Genomic DNA, 23158 nt, shown 5'->3' with positions numbered 1-23158 from the left:
TGTCACATAATTTGTCTCATTTTCTGAAATGTTTTAAATTGCAAATTAAAAGGTCATTACAATTATACTTCCAACATATTTTCTATCTTAAAAGGTAGGAAATCTTCCAACTTATATTAAATATTTATTTCATCTGTTCCCAAACTCAGAACCTGAAGAAGACAATATTGCCTTTCTTGTTCGTTTCCTTTATTGTTCACTGAAAATCTAGACAAATTAAAGTACACATGAACATGTCTCTGGTTCCCCATAAAAGCAAGTCAACAGTTCATTTATTCCAGCTTCATAATTATTATCACCACACTCCTTAATCTACTTAAAATGTCCCCTAGGAATAAGGAATGAGAGAACTTTAAAGTTATTTCATATGTTAAAGCCAAACTTATATTATTTAGGAAAAAATGCTTTCAAAGGCATCATAAAAACTTGGACTCTTTAGACATAATACAATTATGAAAAAAACCTGTATGTTTCCCTTTTTCTTTAAAAGATCAGTAATTTTCAGCCCCATTACAAATTAACAAGGCCTTCTAAGAAGAATGAGGCTATTTTTTATACTGTCAGCTACTTCTAGTATCTTAATTTATTAATGTATTTAACAATACTGTACTTTTACTGTGTGTTCAGCATAAAGAATACACTGGTGAACAAAACTGATAAGTTGTTATCTCCACTTGCATGAAATCTGAAGGCCTTTCACAAAATCTGTGATCATCACTCAATTCCTCTAAGTTTCTATGTATATTGTAGTGATAAAAAAGCTAACACAATCTTATGAAAGTTTTTAATATAAACAGAAATGTTAATAAGGTCAATTCACTGATCCATAACAGTATTGCATTTTTAGCATCATAAATTTATGTTAATTGTGTGATTCAATCACAAAACTAAGATTTTGATGGTATTTCCCCCTCCCCTTGAGGCAGACCTTCAAGTTCCACATAATAGTAAAATAATATTAAATCTAGTAACATTAGCAGGAAGAATGAGCTGTTAGATGTTTTATACAGTACAATTTCTACCTTTAACTTACTAATTAAAATATCTTTAGAAACTGAGGTAAAAATGATTACATTGCTTATTTTTAGGTGTCTTTAAATATATAGTTTTTTTTTTTTTATAAGAAAGAATTTTTAAGGTATGCCTGGGTGGCTCAGTGGTTGATCGTCTGCCTTCAGCTCAGGGCATGATCCCATGGTCCTGGGATCGACTCCTACATCAGGCTCCCCACAGGGAGTCTGCTTCTCCCTCTGCCCATGTCTTTGCCTCTCTCTGTGGGATTATCATGAATAAATAAATAAAATCTTCAAAAAAAAATTTTTAATCATCTACTTCAAAGTTTGTCTCATTTTCTGAAATGCTTTAAATTGCAAATTAAAGCATTAAACTATCTTCCTATCCAAACTCTATTGTCTCTTTCAAATACTACCCTCTTAACATACTTCCATCTTTCATTCCTACCAAAAAATTATCATTCTGGTGATCATTAATCAGAGATTCAATGCTCTTTGATAAAGATCTTACAAAAATACATTTGACAAAGGCATCAAGAATATATAATGAGGAAAGGATAATCTCTTCAACAAATGGTGTTGCAAAAACTGGACAGCTACATGTAAAAACAGTGAAAATGGATCACTATCTCACACCATATACAAAAATGAACTCAAAATGGACTAAAAATGTGAACGTAAAATCAGAAACCATAAAACTGTTAGAAGAAAACATACGCAGTAAGCTCCTTAACGTTTGTCTTGGCAATGATTTTTTTGGACTTAAGAACAAAAACAAAGGTAATGAAAGGAAAAATAAACAACTGGGACTATATCAAACTAAAAAAAAACTTCTGCACAGCAAAGGACCATCAACAAAATGAAAAGGTGACCTACTGAATGGGAGACAATATCTGCAAATCATATACTGATAAGGGATTAATATCCAAAATAAAGAATTCATACAACTCAATAGAAAAAAACTCCCAAGCAATCTAATTAAAAACTGGACAAATGATCTGAAGAGACATTTCTAAAGGATATACAAATGGCCAACAGGTACATGAAAAGGCATTTAAACATGACTCATTATCAGGGAGATGTAAACCAAAACCACAGTGAGATATCACCTCCTTGTTGCCTATTACCTGTGAAATAGGGATGCATTTTACACTATCCATGTTTTCATAGAAGAGAGTAATTTTTGCTCCACTTCCCAAGAAAGGAAAAACATGAAAGGATTACTTTCAATTTTTCTTCTTCCCTCCTTTTTCTCCCTTCACTGAAATAGAGTGACTTACTTGAGGGATGAGTTTAAGAGAAAAGCTGAATATACTTGAATGTATTTTTTGTACTTTTTCAGAGCCACACTCTGATACATGCATCCTTTTCTGCTTTCTAAACTGTGATTAAGCTCTTAAAAGTAGCCTATATCTCTCTGGGGGATCTGTTCTTATCCGCTCAAATCTGGTTTATTAATATAGCTAACTCATTTGGTCACAGAAAAAATCATTCTGATAAAACTCATCAATAATAAAATTAATATTTTGCACTCCATTTGTCAGTTCTCAAGTAGTAACAAACACAGAAGGACGGGACAAATACGAGTGTCATTTATGGAACCCCTATTCTAAAATTCTTATATTACTTACATATTCATTTGTTGGCATTAGGAAAGTCTATTTCTTTATGGAATAATTCTGAATAGTTTTTAGGTAACTTCAAGAATAAAATTCATTAAATGGCCCACCTTACAAAAAAAGATGATAGATCTATCCTATAAAAATGTGAATTTTGTGTAAATGTTGAGGATATATAAGAACCATAGATACAAATATAGAGGACAAGAAATGAAAGTTCTTTTCAATATGCTTATTCAGTAATAAGCTATCCAGTGTATTAAAAATTGTCATATTAAGCTTCTGTAAAATTAATGTTTTTCAAACCCATATATTATAAGAGAAATGCTACCAAGTTTTAAGTTGATTATTTAAAAGCATAATTCATTTATTTTGGTTTTTGGTTACAGTTTTTTTGGTTTAAGTGTTTAACTATGATCATCGTACTCAAAATTTTTTCTCCTTCCAGCAGTTAAAAAATTTTGTGTGCCTGTGTGTGGGTAATGTACATGTGTACATACACACACACACACACACACACACACACACACGAATAGAATGTACAGCTGAATTTTTAAGAGTTATATGCTGTCAAGAAGGTCTTTCCTTGGAAAAGCATGCTTTCTAACATTTATACTATTGAACAGAAATTCTTCTGGTGTTTTTGTGCCAGTACCACATTGTCTTGATGACCACAGCTTTGTAGTACAACCTGAAATCTGGCATTGTGATGCCCCCAGCTATTGTTTTCTTTTTTAAAATTCCCCTGGCTATTCGGGGTCTTTTCTGATTCCACAGAAGTGGACCCTGAAATGTATGGTCATCTAATATTCGATAAAGGAGGAAAGACTATCCATTGGAAGAAAGACAGTCTCTTCAATAAATGGTGCTGGGAAAATTGGACAGCCACATGCAGAAGAATGAAACTGGACCACTCTCTTTCACCATACACAAAGATAAACTCAAAATGGATGAGAGATCTAAATGTGAGACAAGAGTCCATCAAAATCATAGAAGAGAACACAGGCAACACCCTCTTTGAACTCGGCCACAGTAACTTCTTGCAAGATACATCCACAAAGGCAAAAGAAACAAAAGCAAAATGAACTATTGGGACTTCATCAAGATAAGAAGTTTTTGCACAGCAAAGGATACAGTCAACAAAACTAAAAGACAACCTACAGAATGGGAGAAGATATTTGCAAACGACATATCAGATAAAGGGCTAGTTTCCAAAATCTATAAAGAACTTATTAAACTCAACACCAAAGAAACAAACAATCCAATCATGAAATGGGCAAAAGACATGAAGAGAAATCTCACAGAGGAAGACATGGACATGGCCAACATGCACATGAGAAAATGCTCTGCATCACTTGCCATCAGGGAAATACAAATCAAAACCACAATGAGATACCACCTCACACCAGTGAGAATGGGGAAAATTAACAAGGCAGGAAACAACAAATGTTGGAGAGGATGCGGAGAAAAGGGAACCCCCTTACACTGTTGGTGGGAATGTGAACTGGTGCAGCCACTCTGGAAAACTGTGTGGAAGTTCCTCAAAGAGTTAAAAATAGACCTGCCCTACCACCCAGCAATTGCACTGTTGGGGATTTACCCCAAAGATTCAGATGCAATGAAACGCCGGGACACCTGCACCCCGATGTTTCTATCAGCAATGGCCACAATAGCCAAACTGTGGAAGGAGCCTCGGTGTCCATCGACAGATGAATGGATAAAGAAGATGTGGTTTATGTATACAATGGAATATTACTCAGCAATTAGAAACGACAAATACCCACCATTTGCTTCAACGTGGATGGAACTGGAGGGTATTATGCTGAGTGAAATAAGTCAATCGGAGAAGGACAAACAGTGTATGTTCTCATTCATTTGGGGAATATGAATAATAGTGAAAGGGGAATATAAAGGAAGGGAAAAGAAATGTTGGGAAATATCAGGAAGGGAGACGGAACATAAAGACTCCTAACTCGGGGAAACGAACTAGGGGTGGTGGAAGGGGAGGAGGGCGGGTGTTGGAGGGGAATGGGTGACGGGCACTGAGGTGGACACTTGACGGGATGAGCACTGGGTGTTCTTCTGTATGTTGGTAAATTGAACACCAATAAAAATTAATTAGAAAAATTAAAAAAAATAAAAAAATAAAAATAAAAATAATTTCTTTCTTAAAAAAAAAAAAGAAAAAGAAATTCTTCGGGTGGTTTTAACTTTATACCCTACTAGAAGCAGAACTATAAGCAAAGGGATCAGACCCATGTTTCCTTCCTCATCATCCAAAAACTAGTGTTCCTCTTAGTCACTAAGAACCAAATTTTAGTATTTCCTCATATGCATTTATTCACAGGAATGTTATGGATACCCACCTACACAGTGTAAATACACAGTATTTCTTGTTGCACACCCCCACTTACATGTGCTCATGCACACACAGTACAAACAGGGATATACTGCTCCTTTTTCCCTGGTAAGTAAGCATTTAAATGCCCAAATAACTGGGAGGAAACAAATCCGTTAAATGCCAATTGTTTGCATACAATAATTTCTTTCTCAAGTGACATTTTATGCTAAGATAGATCTTAGTTTACTGTTCCTTGTTTCATCTATACCTTAAAATTTCAAACATGTTAAAATTAAAATAGGTTGTCTCGGCTATTTCTCTATTTTCTCTCTGGGTGACTCATAACTTCACCAACTATGTATACTCTGAGCTCCTAGAGAGAGAATATGTATACTCAATTCAGTAATATAATATTCAATTATATCTGTATTTTCAATCTCTATTTACCTCCCTCCCCCCCATCAACTATTTATTGCACTATTTATCTTGCTGCCTGTTGGATATCTCCAACATGTCTAAAATTGCGTATCCAAAGTTAGTATGCCTAAAAGTGGATTTGGATTTTTTTCTCACACCTTATGTTCCCTATTTCAGAAAGGGCATTTCCACTTAAACCAGAGATCTTGCTTTCATTGTGGTTACCTTCCTCTCCCTACTTCATTTGCCTCATATCTGATTAGTCATCAAACTTTAATCTCTCTAAATATATTCTGTCTGTTAATAGACTATCAGTTCTCACTAGATTTTAACAACAGTTTCTTGATTTATTTCCAATCTGTTCTTTCCGTAATCTCTACCAATCCACCCTCCAACTTGGTGTCTAAATTATCTAACATGCAAGTATGATCTTGTTGACCCTCAAAGAGTTATAGGAATCATCCCATTTCTAACATCGCTCTGACATGGAAAGATTAGATAGTTTAGTAATTTAAAGGCCTGAACACTCTTAGCTTCCTATCTAGTGTTCTTTAAATTATACTGCAATGTGAGGTTCTAAGACAAAAGAAGAGTAGACTGATCAGTAAGAAAGGCATTCCTATAATGCATGTTTTGGTTTAAGGATGAAAACTAGTTGCTGCTTTTTCTGTTTGGTGGAAGGAAATAGTTGAGGCCCTCCTGAGTCAGCAGTTGTGCAATATTGCCCTATTTCAGGCCCTGATTTCTACAACTTGATATAATGCTATAGTTTGCAAATCTTCACTTCACCAATAAGCTGCCAATTTATTTAATTTCACGTAGCCTACTCATTTCAACATAATTCCTGGAGCAAGGTGGCCTAGGATCTCTGGCACTGAACGTCTTCCGTCTTCATATCAGAGCTCACCATGTAGGAGACAAATGTGCTGAGGGATTGTCCTCCAACAACCGCTCTTCCAACACGGAGCTGTTATCAGCAACAGAACCAAGCAGAGGAAGCAAGTTTACAAGATCACACCAACATCCCAGTCCCCAGTCAAGCCTTTGTGGTTTTAAAGCTACAAATTCTGCCAACAGCAAAGATTACATATCCTGTTTTTCTGTTTTATTCTGGCCTTCTAGTTTATTCCCCACCTCCAATATCTGCAGTTCCTGACTCCCAGTGATCACCAGAGGTGAAAGTCAAACATTCTCAGTTTTACCCAGGAATGTGTGGATTCCGATCAAAGTCACACCTGATTCGATTCCTTAGAGACACTTTAACCTCAACTGCTCCTTTACTCTCTTTTCCCAATCTTGTAGATTAGTTTTTTGACTCCATCAAATGCTTTTCCATTGTTCTGCTTTTCATAGAATCTTGGCTTTACCTTTGATTTGATCATTTTCTTAATGACCTCTCACTAAACTATTCTTAGGGAGTTGCACACCTCTCTTATCACTGACAATTCTGTACTACTGTTCTAAATCATCCTTGAGCTCTAATGCTATCAATAACTTGCTAGGTTCCCAGACACATATTTACTAGACCGTTTTAATACAGAAATATTTTAAAGTCCATATTGTTCCATTTTTCTAGAATAAATTGATTTTTATAGTATTACTAGAATTTTCTTTAACAAAAATTAATGTATGCAACAGGTAATCTGCATCTCTTTTTTAAAAAATCCATCCTAATGCCTTACTTCATCTCTGTCATCTCATTATGATAATCATGTTTAACTTCTAACCCTGCAGTTCACTCTGACCCTAACATTTACCCTCTCTTTGGAATAAGACCCAGATTCAGGTAGTGGTCATTTATGAGTGGGCTCATTCATATACGAGGAATGAGGTAGAGGCAAGTACTGAATTTCAGGGAAAGAGTGTAGATCAACGATGAGGTAACCATCAGGACTAGTCTGAGGCTTACACATTTAATGGAGAGCAAATGTGGAGCTAATATCAGAAGGGAGCTGAGTCTCCAGGGATGAAAGAAATCTGAAAAAAAAAAAAAAACTTAAAAAAATGATAAACTACGAAAGTTTGTTTATTTGTTAGATCATGAAATGTTCCAAATGTTGAAACGGTCTTCTCAATCTTTTCTACTTTAGATAATTATTTGTACCATGGTACAAATAGAAATAGCATTTCTATCTCCCTAGTCTTAAATGGAGTCTTTCTGTCTTCTCCAACTTGATTTTCAAGCTCCTGATCATTCCTGGAGACTGTTGTGAATCTAAAATTAGCAATGTTTATGATATATGTGTGTATCCTGATCCATTTCAGCAGAGCCTGTAGCTCATAAAACCTTTGATTTGACTTTGTGTGAAACCTCCTTTTATATTGCCAATATCTCAGTATTTCTAATGTTTCAGTGGTTTCCAATATCCTCAAGTCTCAAAGCCATGCTCTACCTTCCCTTTGCTCTATAGACAATCAGAACCCCTTCTTTATTGAGATCAGAGTTAGCTTCTGATCAGAAGCTATTGAAGTAAATTTGAAGACTTTACTCTCTCTGTCAGAATTTCTTTTTAACTTACCTAGATTTTCTTCTCTGTTGCCTCAGGCAAGAAATATTCTTACCCTTTCCAATATGACACCTTTACTTGTACACTTATCCCCAATTTTAGAACCTTGCTCAATTGAGCAAGTTCTTCATCTTCAGTCACATTTCCACTGACTTTTTTTTTTTTAATTTATTTATTTGAGAGAGAGAGCACGTGCACACACAGAGGGAAAAGGTAAAGCAGACTCCCAGCTGAGCAGGGAGCCCAATATGGGGCTGGATCTCAGGACCTTGGAGTCATGACTTTAGCACAAGGCAGACATTTAACTAACTTAGCCACCCAAGTGCCCCCAATGACTTCTTTTTGATTCATCAACATAAAAGTAAATAAGTAAATGTATTGAAAAGCATGAGTATGTGTGCATATGAATGACTATCTTTCTTGTCCCCTGATGACCACTTCTTTGTGGGTTAGAGATATTTTATGAATACCACAAAAGTATATCATCCTATTCCCAGCTAGTTGATGGCCTTACACTGGAAATTCCAGCTGTAGTATTGCGGATGTAGAATGTGGCCATCAGTTATCATGCATAGATAGAGTAGTTTACTGGTTCCAATCTTTATTCCTTGTCCATGTTTCTGCGTTAGACACTGAGGTCTAATACTAAACTGTAGGCAGTGAAGGCTGACTTAGTAGGGAAGTTGTCTCCACCCTTGAGGGTGGGGTTATGGATTTCTCTGAAGCCTAGGCAATGGTCAGGATAAGCCAGGGTCAGTTTATGGGCTGAGGTTTTATCACAGCCTTTTGCAATTTTCTTTTCATTTTTTTTTAAGTTTTATTTATCTATTCATGAGAGACACAGAGAGAAGGCAGAGACATAGGCAGAGGGAGAAGTAGGCCCTCCGCAGGGAGCCCGATGTGGGACTTGATCCCAGAACTCTGGGATCACACCCTGAGCCGAAGGCAGACACTGAGCCACTGAGCCACCCAGACGTACCTACATTTTGCGATTTTCAAATGAACTGTGGTTGAGGTTGGTGAGTTTTTTAAAACTGATCTATGATTTAAGTAAATGCAATTATATTAAGTACATTAATTGAGATTTTTCTCTATAATGTGTCAAAGACATCATAATTATCAATAGTTTTCCTTAACTAAAAACATACAAATAGACTATATAAAAAAGGATCTAAAAACAATCAAGAAAACCAAGAATTTGAGGAATGTCTCATATCTATGCAGAATCCATTTTACAATTCAAATCTTACCAAGAATAGGCCATTGTGCTTTACATGCATTTAATTTAAGCACTCATAAAATGCTGAAATTGTCTATGATACTGGTTTATATTCTAACACTGGAAATAAAACAACATTATTTTTCTTTCTTTTGCAAAGAGCAAAGGGTTTCAGAATCAAGTTTGTCTTCAAGCATCAGCAAAGGCTTGCTGACAAGATATTTTGGAACAACTTGCTATTAGGAAGGAAGTATGAGTAGGAGGATGAGAAATAGCTCATGCCCATATGACACATACAAGTTGTGAATGTGTTAGAAGTCCATGATGTAGAACATAAAAGGATGTAACAATTTATCTCAGTGACATAAAGGACCTTATTCCATTCTTTCATTTTTTAAAGGCTCTATACTGAATTAGATTTTCTTTCTCTCTTCTGTTCTCATTTACCTGATGGTTATAAACATTACAATTTATAACATCATGAGAAAATACAGAACCTGTCAAAATATCTTGAACAAGCTCCATGGGCTTTCATGTTGAAGCCATTTGACCTTGTTACTCTAGGTTCATGACAAAAACATTGCTGCATAAGAAATATCAATAAATTTATCCTCTTTTTTTAATCCAATAACTTACGCTTTTAGAGTTAGTTTAAAACTGTCACAGGGCTTTATACATAAATTCTGCATCTCGTAGAAATTGGTAGCAAAAAAACTTCACAAAAACAAAAAAACCTAAAAACATTACTGTCAAATTATTATCCTAGAATGTGAGATAATCAAATGATTCCTTTCTAACATTATAATACACAGAAATTGGAAACCCAACCAATAATTTGTTCAACAATTACTGAGCTTCTATAAATTTTGAAATTCTGACAGGTGCTTGAGGAATCCACAGATGAATGGGCCAAAAGTCTTTCTAATTCCATTTTTATCACAGCTGTATCCTCTATATTTACACTTATCTATATCCTCTAGCAAACAGACTTTCCCCTCTAAACAATATTCTGAATGTCCTTATGGAACAAAGTTTTGTCATTCTTGTATCACAGTCATATATTTACTTATACAAATCATCTGAGCAGCTTGTAAGACACTTGAGTTCCTTGAGGGCGGGAACAATGCCGTATCTACCTTTTATCTTCTAAAATACATGGTTTAGTACCTTAACCTTTATAATGAAATCTCTTACACACAATTCACAAGGCATCTTAGAGGGAATGCCAGACGAATGGTATAAATAGTCGAGAATTACAGGGAAAGAGAGGAAGGGAAGGCAACTTCCAGCTTCAGGCCACATAGAAGCGCTTATGGAGAGGCAGCAATTGAATTACAGACTGATGATACTCTTTGATTAGTAGATGTATACACTTCTAAGTATTTTTTTAAGATTATTTATTCATGAGAGACACAGAGGGAAACAGAGGTGGAGACATACACAGAGGCAGAAGCAGGCTCCATGCAGGGAGCCTGACACGGGACTCGATCCCACGACTGCAGGATCACACCCTGGACCAAAGGCAGGCCCTAAACCGCTGAGCCACCCAGGCATCCCTCTTCTAAGTGTTTATATTTAAAAGACTAAATTGGCCAATGGGACAAAGGGACAGTCACAATCTTTGTTTTACTTATTTATATGAATTATAAGATTAGTACATATTTGTTTCAATTATGTATTACCTAATCACATGTTTATTATATCCCAAAACTTAGCAGAATAGAACAACAATTTTATTCCATTCATGATTTGGTGGGTCACGAATTCAGGTAGGACATAGCAAAGGGGCTTATCTTTTCTACAAGATGTCTGTGTCTCAACTGGAGTGGCTCAAACATCTGGAACCGGCTAGGATGGCTCAGCCCAGGGCCTCTGTTCTCCCTGTCTGTGAGATTTCTTGGTTCTTTTCCACAATGTTCTTGCAGGTGCTGGCTGGGAAGCCTGGCATTGCTTGGGGGCTCACCATCCACTTTCTTTCCACTCAGCCTCTCCTTGCTATGGTCTTAGGGAATGTATGGTAGCAAGAAAACTTCAATGGGTAATCCCACTCAAAAGAGGGGCAAGAGGGGAAAGTAGTAGTCATTGGTGCAAAACAGTTCTGAAATTCAGCCAGGACAACAATGTCAGTTTCTTAATTAGAACTCAGTCCTGCTTTCTTTGAGCTGGTTCCTACGATTTTAAACTCCACTCTCCAGCTTATTGGCTCCAAACTCTTAAGCATCCTTCCTTTTCCATAGGAAGTGGTCTGTGTTTGCAGCTGTTGAACTTTCTCACTCTGCTTTCTGTCTGTAGTAAGTTTGGGACTCTATATTTTTCTTTTGAACTGACCCTCTATCATTTAATATAGGTGTCAGTGTTTCCACAAATATAATTGTCCTAAAAAAAATTGTGGTTTTCTCAGGAATATTATTGATGTTTATTAGACAAAAGTACATCACAAATGTCTCTGAAATAGGTGGCTCTCTGTCTTGGGCTCAAAGTCAGGGTGCTATGGTCTAACACCCTTAAAAGCCATAATAACCCCCTAGGAAAAAGGGTCTAACAGGTGAGCTTACAGCTTTGTTGTCCTTGTTGTCATCTTTGTCTATTGGAGAGGGTCTGTGAGGAATATCATTAAATCAATCGCCAGTTGCAATAAAGGGTTCAAGCTGCTTTCCTGACTCCATCTTTAAAGTGACATGGTATTTTATTCGTAGGTTGCCAGGTAGATCATTAGCCTGAGGCCATTTCTTACTTGTGAACCTTATTCTAGATGGTCAACTTTCCTTTACCTAACTCTACAGTCCCTTTAATGCTGCTAAAAAGTAAACACTTCCTCCATAAGTTTATCTCTTTTCTCATATTTTGTCATATGTAGTTAGCAGAAGTCGGGTAGCACTTTTACCTCCTTAACCAGATCAATGAGTTCTTTAGGTAACTGTTCTGTTTTCTATGTTACCCCAAGTAAGGCTAATATTTCTGCCAACACATAACGTAAGCTCCCCTTTCCCCATATTCCAGTAATAATTTCTATGTCATCCTTTAAGTCTTCACTGACCCATAAGTGTCCTTGAAGCCTCTTGCCACCACCAGTCTCAAAGTGAATGTCTCATGTTTTAGTTTTTTTATGAAAATCAACCCAGTTCTGATTCCAATAACTGTATCAGTGAGTATTCAATCAGAGATGCAGAAGCACTATGTGTATGTATTGGGGAAAAAGAAGTGTATTATAGAAATTAGGACTTCCACAATTCCATAATCATGAGAGAAGCTAGAAAAAAAAAAGAGTCACAATTTCAGAGAAAATTAACTAGCCATCCATATCAGAGTTGGTTCTTACATGGAAATGTAGAAGCTATGCATATCCAGTTGCAGAGTTGGGATCACAAAAGGAGGCAAATGTAAAAATCCATGCAAGGTTACTGGTTCTTCTCTGTGAGCTCACAGTAAAACATCTGGTGGTGAGATTCGGGTTATTGTTCGCCACAAGATTTGTCAGTCAGGAAGGAGAACTAGACACAGAGATAGGAAGGGAAAGGAAAAATGGGAACGTACCTGCAGCTGTCTGTCTCTCATTGCCTGTGGTTAACAATGACCATGAGAATATAGTGACTGTGCTTCGCTTCCATCTTCTAGAACACATATCACTTTTGGCCAATTACAATGTAGAACATCCAGGGAAGGAGCTTCTAGAAAACAAAGTTCCCCCACTTAATCAAGTTAATAACCAAATGGCACATAACTGTAGTCACGGAAGAAAAAAGGTGAAAATTACAAAAACATATAAAGAAGTAGAATAAAAGTTATCCATATAATCAGGACTGAGAGGTAAATGCTATTAACAACATATCTTTACTCTGAAACACTTCATTTTATTATAGAGAATTTAACATTGGCAACATAGTGATTATGAGATACAACATAGTGATTAAGGGCCAGGTTTCGGTTTGCTTAGCTAGGTTCGAATACCAGGTTTCTCACTAATAAGTGTATGACCTTTCAACAAAACAATGAACATCTCTTTCTTATGTTTTTGTTTTGTTTTGTTTTGCTTTTGCTGCTTTTTTTTTTTTTATACAGAAGGAGGATAAAAAAGCAGAACGTATCTGTGGTATAGCCTTGCAACAATGTCCACATCCTAATCCCTAGAATTTGTGACTATGTTAGGTTTCATGGAAAAGGAGCATTAAGATTGAAGATGGAATTATGTTTGCTAGGCAGCTAGCGGACTGTGAGAATGGGCATAATTATATCCTGAATTATCCAGGTGGACCCAATATAATTACAAGTATTTTTACAAATAGAAGAGGCAGGAGAGAGACAGGAGTTGTCGCTGTGTGAGCAGGACACAGCCTAACCTTTCTGGCTCTGGAGATGTAGAGAGACTGCCACAAGGTAAGGCTAGAAAGAATCCAGAAAAGGGAAGGAAACAAATTAACTCTAAAGCCTCCAGAAGGACATAGCTCTACCAATACCCTGAGTTTAGTCCAGTGAGACCCATTTTGGACTTCTGACCTCCAGAACTCTAAGAAACTTGTGTTGTTTTAAATCACTACAAGTTATGCTAATTTGTTATAGCAAGAATAGGAAATAAATACGCTACATCCTGGGAGTGTTACTAGGATTAAAGGAGACGATACCTGTAATCATGATTAAAATAGGTCCTCGCACATGGTAACTGCTCAATACATGTGATTATTTGCTATAAAATTATAATTTTTCCATTGATCATATATTTATTGTATCTATATCTATATAAAATATCTCCCCCAAGTTGTAATCAATTTCTTGTTATTAGAAAAATGCTTCAGTGGAAAAACTAAATGGATACTTTGTCTGTCTTGATGCCTATTATGGACTCAGTGGCTAATATATTATCAGACACATAGTAGGGGCTTTGCAAATATTCATTAAGTAGATACGTGAAAAAATGATCAACATATTTGTGCCTATATATATTTTCACATTTGTCTTTTGTCTTTAGGCTAGATTCCCAGAAATGGTATTACTGGATCAAAATGAGCTGAACATTTTCATGCTCTTTATACCTACTGCCAAATGGATTTTCAGAAAGGTTACACCAATTTACACTCCCACAGCATTGTATGAATGTGACTTTGTCATCCTACCCATGCTAACATCAAGTATCCTACATTTTAAAATCTGATAACTTTTTGCCTATTTTTATTCCCTCACTTGCAGTTTTGCTTATTTATAATGGTGAAAAAACTCATTAATGATTTTACTATTTGCCTTTTTAATAATTTCTTTTGTGAATTCTGTGATCATTTTCATATTACAAATTATTTTAAAGATAAGTAATATAAGAAAGGTATAGAAAATTAGCTCTCATGAACTTTCCAGCAAAGTTTGACAAATGTTAACAATATTACAATATTAGCTTCAATTATTGATTTATTTATTTTTGAAACAGATTATGATAGCTATGTTTGAAATATCTTCTACTCTCCCTTTTCTGTTTCTCTCTCCCTAGGGAGTATTTCTACACATTTTTGTTTATGTTTTTGTACTTTTATGTGTTCACACACTACACACATGCACACACAATTAGAATGAATTATCTATTTCCTTTTCCAGCATGCTAGTATTTTTCATATTCACAAATGAGTACTTTGTGTCATAGGATTTAACTCTCTGTCATATTTGCTATACACATTCTCCTAGTTAGTCATTTTAATTTTGTTTTTAAATTGATTTTCAACACCTTACACTTATTTGATAGTATAGAATTGTATAGAATTAGTATTAAAGTTACATGGTTTTCATTCACATATTTAGTTTAATGGCAAAGCCTTAAGGTGGTAATTTTTAACCCTTTCTGATTCATGATTTCTGATCTTAAAATAAATTGCCATAGATGGAAGCCGATAGCAGCTATTAAAATCTGTATTACCTGATTATCGATTATCTTAACATGGAATTTGTAAAATTTAAGATCTCTTTAGGTCTTATATCTTGATTAATTCTCTTTTTACAATATTAGCTTATAGTGGAGGCTGAAATAATAGCAGTGTCAGTAATTCATCAAAAGAAAAACAAATTTCAGATATGTTCCAATATCCATCAAATTTTAAGTAATATCAGGAGAACACACTTTTTCTGAGCTATTAAAAAGAAAGAAGTAAAACATAGGACTTTCCACGTTGAAGCAAATGGTGGGTATTTGTCGTTTCTAATTGCTGAGTAATATCCCATGTTGGGAAATATCAGGAAGGGAGACAGAACATAAAGACTCCTAACTCGGGGAAACGAACTAGGGGTGGTGGAAGGGGAGGAGGGCGGGTGTTGGAGGGGAATGGGTGACGGGCACTGAGGTGGACACTTGACGGGATGAGCACTGGGTGTTTTTCTGTATGTTGGTAAATTAAACACCAATAAAAGTTAATAAAAAAAAAAAAAAAAACATAGGACTTTCAATGGTAGACTTCCCCAATATTAACGGATAAGACAGAAATCATTCAACATTGTTTAAGGCAGTGAGATCTTCATGAAACATAAAAATAAATTTAACCAAACAGATGTAAGGTATAATAAAATGACTCCTAGTATATACAGACAAGCGATTATAAAAAAGAATTATATTTAGGATTTGTGACTTAAGAATAAAAATATCAGACAAAATTTTGTCAGTACTTCCTCTAAACCAGTAACATCTAATCAATGGGTAAAAATCTAGGAATCACCTTTCCTTGAATTGTCCTTAGATGCAAACTACGATAAAAGGGAGGCAAACATGAGCCACTATGTTGTTGTAGATATTTGTGTAAATGGACATGATTTCCTCGGGCCCCCAAGAAATATGTAAAAATATGACCCTTGGACTAAAAGTGTAAGTTATAATTTTAAAATCTTTCATCAGAAAGTGTGTTCAAAGTGAAATAGTTATGTTTATAGATGTTCAGAAATCAGAAGGCACAATCCAAAGATATATTTCCAGATTTGAAGAGAGCAATTATCTAACATAAAAGTATTTTAAATTTCTGAACATATGCACACAAGACAATAAAAAAACTGCTGCATCTAATGTTATCTCTTTGACCAGAGATACAATGAAAGCAAAATAAAAATTAGAGGATGAACAGCTAGAAATTGGGTTTAGCTGATACTATCACACAGAAATATTTCATTCAAAAATGTGAACTTTAAATAGATTTCAATAAACAACCAGGCACAATTAAGTCTATATTTGTAAGTAAATGATAAATAGAAGAAATTAAAATGTGCCTTTGGTGAACTCTCTGTTAAGAAAGTGCAACCACTTAACCTATTCACTCTGGTTTTAAATCAGTGCCCTTCAGCTTTCTCTTAGCCAGCTCTGCTGGAAACTGGCAAAGAGCACAAATGGAGACTAAACTTAGATTCTATTGCTTTCCTCTAAAAACGACTCATCAATTTAAAATACTTGGGCAGATGAAACTGACAAATGGCTTGCTACACTGCATACACCTAAGAGCTATGAAAATGGTATTAATTCGCTTTTTATTCCTCTATTCATGTAATAAGAAAGGTTACAAATTTCCTAAGAGATAGGGCACTATTTTGGGAAATAGTTTCAGGAATGAAAACATTAGAAGGTAGGCTATTTATAACTTTATATAATCTGATGTAAATATGCACTGGCAATGGGATAACCATTCAAGCCAGACTTGAATTTGAAAACTTCCTACTGTTATTCAAAAAGTTTTCCACTGTTTCATTACTTTCATTTTTTTCTTTCAGGATTAAAGTATATGGCAGGCTATCTTTAGTAACCTGACCTAATGGTTTCTTTTATCCACTCCTTCCCAAAAGCCCACCCCAATAGAAAGAACCTTTCCCAAGTGTCCTGGGAAGAAATCTCCTTGGGAAATTCTTCAGAAGGCTATTTAGAGAACACATGGTGACTGAAATAGTTTCTGAGGAGAAGCACTGGCTTTTCTTGAGGGAGGGACTGTCTGGGCCTCCTCTGCCAGATTCTTCTGTGGATAGTTCTTTGCTCTCTCTGGTCTTTAGCTTGGTGGAACTTTATGTATTCCATTAGATTTACATAATTTATTTTTTACAGGAAGAGATTTCATATTCAATACTCATTTATAGTAAGAAATTTGAAAAAGAAAGAAGCAAAAGGCATAAACTGAAGAGAAGGGATAGGGAGATGTGATGGGAATTCAAAAAGTTTAGAAAGCGCAGAAAATACAGAGTTTAGGGTGCCGCCAACTGGACAATCAGATGGAAGCTCCTAAAGGTCTCTATGACACTTCTGACAGCTGCTGAAATGTAGAAAGGTGAACACGTATTTTAATAAATATATGCCTTGGGTGAGATCTGGCCTGTCTGGCAGAGATTGTAAAATATGGGAGTTGGAATTTTTAATTACACTTTAACCTACATCTTACATATTTTTAAAGAGTTTTTGTCTCTAACTCATTAGTAAATACATTACCCTAAGAACAATAGAGTTCTAAAGATACTGACTTCATTTCCAAAAATGAGATAGTTTCATTTCATTCTTTTTTTCCAGGCCACATCCCTAACTGTGGACAGTCATTTGTGCTGCAACAGCCATGATCTTTTCAAATTAAGCTCACATTTTTAATTTTAAAAATTTTTTAAGCTTACATTTTTAAAAGAAACCTTGAAATCGGATTTATCCTAAAGCTTTCCAGATAATCCAGTTGTCCAGATCTTGCAATTAATCATGAAAATAACATGCAGAAAATGAATAAAGCATGTAGATGAACGTGGAAACATCAACTACCCATCCTACACTAGCCTTGATTTCAGAACTAATGATGGGAAATACCTTGCTGATGAAGACTGATAATATCCAATTCAGGTATTTCCATCAGAAAGACAAAGATTCTCCAAATCAGATATTATCTACATGAAGAAGGAGACGCTCAAACGACAAGCTCAGCTCCTGACTAATTGCCACAATAAGACAATGTCTGCCTTTGCTGCTAGAGAGCTAAATTGGCACACTGTACGTACTTGTTGGAATTAAAAGATGGCTGGGGGGGAATACAAGAATATTCTTATAAAAAAAGTTAGGAGGTAATCTCGTTATAAGTTTTCCAAACTTCCCTACTGAATGTTTGTTCCAAACTTTATTTAAATAGCATGTTACAGCGATACCTCATTTACATGGTATGTCAAAGTGTTATAATTTCCACATTTCTAGATTCCCAGGTCCAAGACAGCATTGCATAATGAAGGGAAAGGTTACAAGATTTCTAGGAATGAATTTCAGTGTAAATAATAATCAGTTATTTTATCAACCTTCCATGGACAACGAGGTATCTATGATGTGTTGGCTATTACATAATCTTTTTACCCTCTGTGGATTTAGGTACTTTTAGTAAACATGGAAAGGAGATTCATTATACTGTGGAGTATTTCTTTTTTAATTCTGTTACTTTTTTTTTTTTTTTTTGCATTTGCGTTTTATCACAAAATTCATCTAAGCATAGAAATGGTTGTTTCTCATTGGGGAGTTTATCTGCCAAAATGTTATTGCTATAGGAAATGTATGTCACATTGGATTATCACTTGGCACTATCAAGCCAGAACAGTGTGAGCTTTAAACTTGGTTTAAAGAAATCTAATTAGTATCAACTGAAAAAGAAGATCCCTAAAGATATTTCTTTCTTACTTTCCCTAATATAAAAGGTGATTTGTGATAAAATTGTTAATCTGTAATCATTTTTACTACTCAAAACTAAAAGTGATGCTTTCAGAACATATTATTCTTAGTAATAGGCAAATATCCTGAAAACAAACCTAAAAATATAGAGGGAGATAATGAATGAATAGAAAATATTATTCCTAGTGAATAACAACCATGAGGGCACTGGTGAATGAAAATATTATAAGACTCTAAGGCGTTTGAAACTGTTCAGTACAGTTCTCCCCACAAATTTAGTGACACTTTATTTAGTCAACCAATAATTTATTGAGTAACTAGTATGTGCCAGATACTGTACTAACAAAGGAAATGCAAAGATTTACACATATATGTACTTACATGTAGACATACATACATATCTGCACACATTTATACAAGGATACGTATGTGTTTGTGCACACACACATATTTGCATGTACACACAAGTAAAAGGATGAGATTAAAAAACACACAAAGAGCATGCTCTCCAGAATCTGACATACTTGAATGTTCTTGAACAATGCTGAGACTCAATTTTTTCGTCTATGAATGGAATTGACAATACAGCCCACAGAGGATTTTAAGTATTAAAAAAACAAGAGTGCAAAGAATTTAGCTCAGTGTCTGCCACATGAAAGCAAAAGAGAGCATAGTTGTTTTTATTATTTTGTTTTTTGGGAGACTTCTTGGAGGAGGAGGTGTATAAGCAAGCATTGAGAGATGGGAATATGAAGAAGTTCTATTTAAACAAATGTAATGTGAGTATATTGTAAGTAGAGAAGGAAAAAGTCATTCAAGAACAGGTATGAACTTCTACCACCACCAAGTAGTATATGAAATTTACTATTCCATGTGAAATGCAAGAGAATTCTAAGACCGAAAAGAGGGTATTTTTTAAAAAGAAGAAATTACTGTTTACAATGAAATAAATATGTCAGCTTAGATCTACCTAAAATACACTAGAGAAATTAAAACATAATTAGTGAGGAAGATATATTATTTATTCAGGAAAGTTTAGTGAAGATGAGGAAAAAACAGGAATTTAAAGCATCATTCATAATTTGAAATTTAAAAATCTATTTCTGTGATTAAAAATATGAAAATATTTTTGTTTCAAGTGGATTCTAGAATAAACCAATTACACATACTCCCCTGTCCCCACTCCTCCCTCTCTCTTTTTAAACTAAAATTTCACATTTCTGCTTATTTATGTTTCTTCTATTAAATTGGCTTTTCCAATACACAAATCTTATCCTTTGGGGTGACTGCTTTCAGGTAAGGGAGAGGTGAATTTATATTTAAATTATGAGTCTTTGTGGTATAGAATTTCACCTATATATTATCTTAAGGACATGAGTTTAGGCAGGGTCACTCTGAAAAATTTCTATGAAAGCATTTCACAGAGTCAGCTTTGAAGCATTATAAATGCTCTGGCATGACATCTGGGGGTGGTATTTTGAGAACAGCAGACTTCTGTAAAACACACACACACACACACACATTTGTAACTCTCTATTCTATCATAGACAAAATTAGGTAGGAGCTATTTTATACATATATAATAGCCCAAAATAGGAATTGATAGAAAAAATAGATGATAGAAATAGATTAGAGATAGAGGTGGAAATGAAAATCCATTTTGCACAAGCTGCTCATTCATGAGCTCTGGCTACTTAGGGTCGGTCTCCTGAGTCTCCTGAGTGTATAACTTAATATCACTTCCTCTCTCTTACAGATCATTTGCCTTCTACTTATTGAGTCAAAGTGAGCTAATGACTTTATTGAATTTTATTATAAGCAGTTTTACGAGAGTAGACTTATATTGGCTTTCATCCTTGAATTATGCCCCTGCCCCCGCAACATAACTCTCCATGTTGAATTCCTGACCTTTTTAATAGTACCCTCTCAAATGCCAGCCCTGCCAGGAAGTCCTTCCTGATGCTTCAGACATTTTAGATTTTAGGTCCCTGTAAATTCCCACAGCATTTTGTTTGTACTTCTTGAATGATAGATGTTTCATGTCTCTCTCTCTCTCTCTCTCTCTCTCTCTCTCTTTTTTTTTTTTGGTTAGGAGGAAGGTATTCCTTCCCTTTCTAGAAACACTTTGTGAGAAAAACTGGCATATAATAGGACCTTGATAAACATTTGTGGAGTTGTACTGAATTGAACTAAATTTGTAGACAACTTGTAAGCTGATTGGTTTAACAGTACCTTTCTAAAAGCCCATTTATCCGCTCTATTGATAGTAGTTACTCACTATCTTCCTAATTCTAGTTATATGTATACAGATATAAATAAGCTCATCACTTCATGTATTAGAGTCACTAATTTTTCATTAGTTTTTCTGAGTATAGGCCTGCCATTCATCAACAACGTTATGGTAAAACTTTCATACTAACGAGCATCTAGCACTATTCATTGCACTCTATGCAACTGTCATATTTTAAATGGTGTAATGATAGGAAGGCACAAATCTTTCAAGTACTTTTTATCACCCTATTTACCCATATTCTTCTTTGTTTTGAGGTAGCAACACTAAATTATATATATATATATATATATATATATATATATATATATATATATATATATCACTATATAGCAATGTAAATGTTACCATCATGACTGTCACCCAACAAGTGTATAATACTTTAAAACATAATAGCAACATAGTGAAGAGTTAAAACAATTTCATTGATTTTTATTTCTAGCTCTTAATGCATCACTGGTCTTCTTCCTTTCATGAGTCAATTTCCTTTACTACTCTTGCTCATTCAGGAAAATTTTTTCTATCATAGTTCTGCTACCATCACTAATAATTAAAATGTATGTGAATATCCTAATGCTTAGCTACAGTGATATTTCCAGAGACAATGTCAATGGAATTACCATTTGTGGGAAACTGCCTTATACTTTTGCTTTCCAAAAGTCATTTTTGGTACTCTCCTTTGATTAAGAGTCCATGCTTCACTCAAACAGAAGTCTATCCTGAAATTCTGGTCCATTACATAATTTTCAGAAGCTGGAAGAAAGGCATTTGCATCATTTCTGTTCCCAGATCTGTTCAATATATACTTCCAGTCTGTCATGCCTGAAATTAATTTTTTACAATCTGGATCTTTACTATATGCTAAAAATTCAGTACAAAAAAGGACCTCCTTCTGCAGAGAATATGTAAGCCAGAACATCATGTTCCATCTTTATAATGAAACACATAGTTCCTATCAAAAGGCAAATTTTTTTGTTTCAAAATGTTTGAAGAGAATAATGCTTCAAAAGATTTCAAATAGTTACTTTTATGAAAGTGAAAAGATTCCTATGTCAAATATATTTTACCCAGATTATATAATTTTTGTATAAACTAAACAACTTTTTATTTACTTAAAGCTACAACTCCCTCTGTATTTCATGCTTGAGGTTGGAAAACAAAAGCAAATAATCCTAAAAATAGTTTCTCTCAAAATGCTCACATTTAAGTGAATAGCTATTAAAATGCAAACTAATTGTTACTATCTATCAAGTTTTAAACAATATACCACTTTGTCTAGTTAAGAAGCTTATCACCTTCACACCTTAATATTTTGTTTTCCTCAAAGTATGAAATTACTTGTCTTGATTTTTTTTCAAACTAGTCAAGCCTCCCCAAAATAAATGTCAAATATCAGAAAACAAACATGATAACATTCAAAACCAAACAAATATAAACATTCTTATGATCTTTGAAAAATTAGTTACCTCTGAAAGTGTGTTCATTTTTCTGTTAAATGGGAATATAAACATGGGAGGATATGATGAAATAACATACATGAGGGCCAAAACACAGAACCTAGATTAAGTTCTTCTCTTCCTCTTTCTCCTCCCTCTCTGCCTCCCCATTACCTCTCCTCCTCCACCTGCTTCTCTTCCTTTCATTTCCCTTTCTCCTATTCCTAATTCTTCCTCAATTTCAAAAATAGAAATTTTTGAGTCTTCCGAACTACATAGTATTTGACCTGGGTCCAGGATTCAAAATGAGACCTATACCACAACATAACCTTTCTTCATCCTAACTTTTTAATTTTCTCTAGAGTTTCTATTAATTCTGCATAGTGAATTTGCTATAGGCTGTAAGAATAAAACTTGCTAGTGTTTTTTCTTTTCTTTTTTTTTTTTTTTACAAATACTATATTTCTAAATATTTTTGCTTAGTTCTTTGGGGTGCTATATTGTTTGGTACATGGATATTTGTTAATGTGTGGCCTTTATAATTTTTTCAAACTAAATAATAAATAATAAACTTCTGTATAGTGTTTTTTTTTGCATTAACCTTTGATAATACTAACACACTCATATTACAGAGTTATACAAAACTTATTAATAAATACTTGTCATTATTCTAGCTATGTGGGTTCTTTTTCTC

This window comes from Vulpes lagopus, chromosome 4, assembly GCF_018345385.1.
Source record: "Vulpes lagopus strain Blue_001 chromosome 4, ASM1834538v1, whole genome shotgun sequence".
Classification (NCBI taxonomy): domain Eukaryota; kingdom Metazoa; phylum Chordata; class Mammalia; order Carnivora; family Canidae; genus Vulpes; species Vulpes lagopus.
This window is presented reverse-complemented; position numbering follows the sequence as displayed.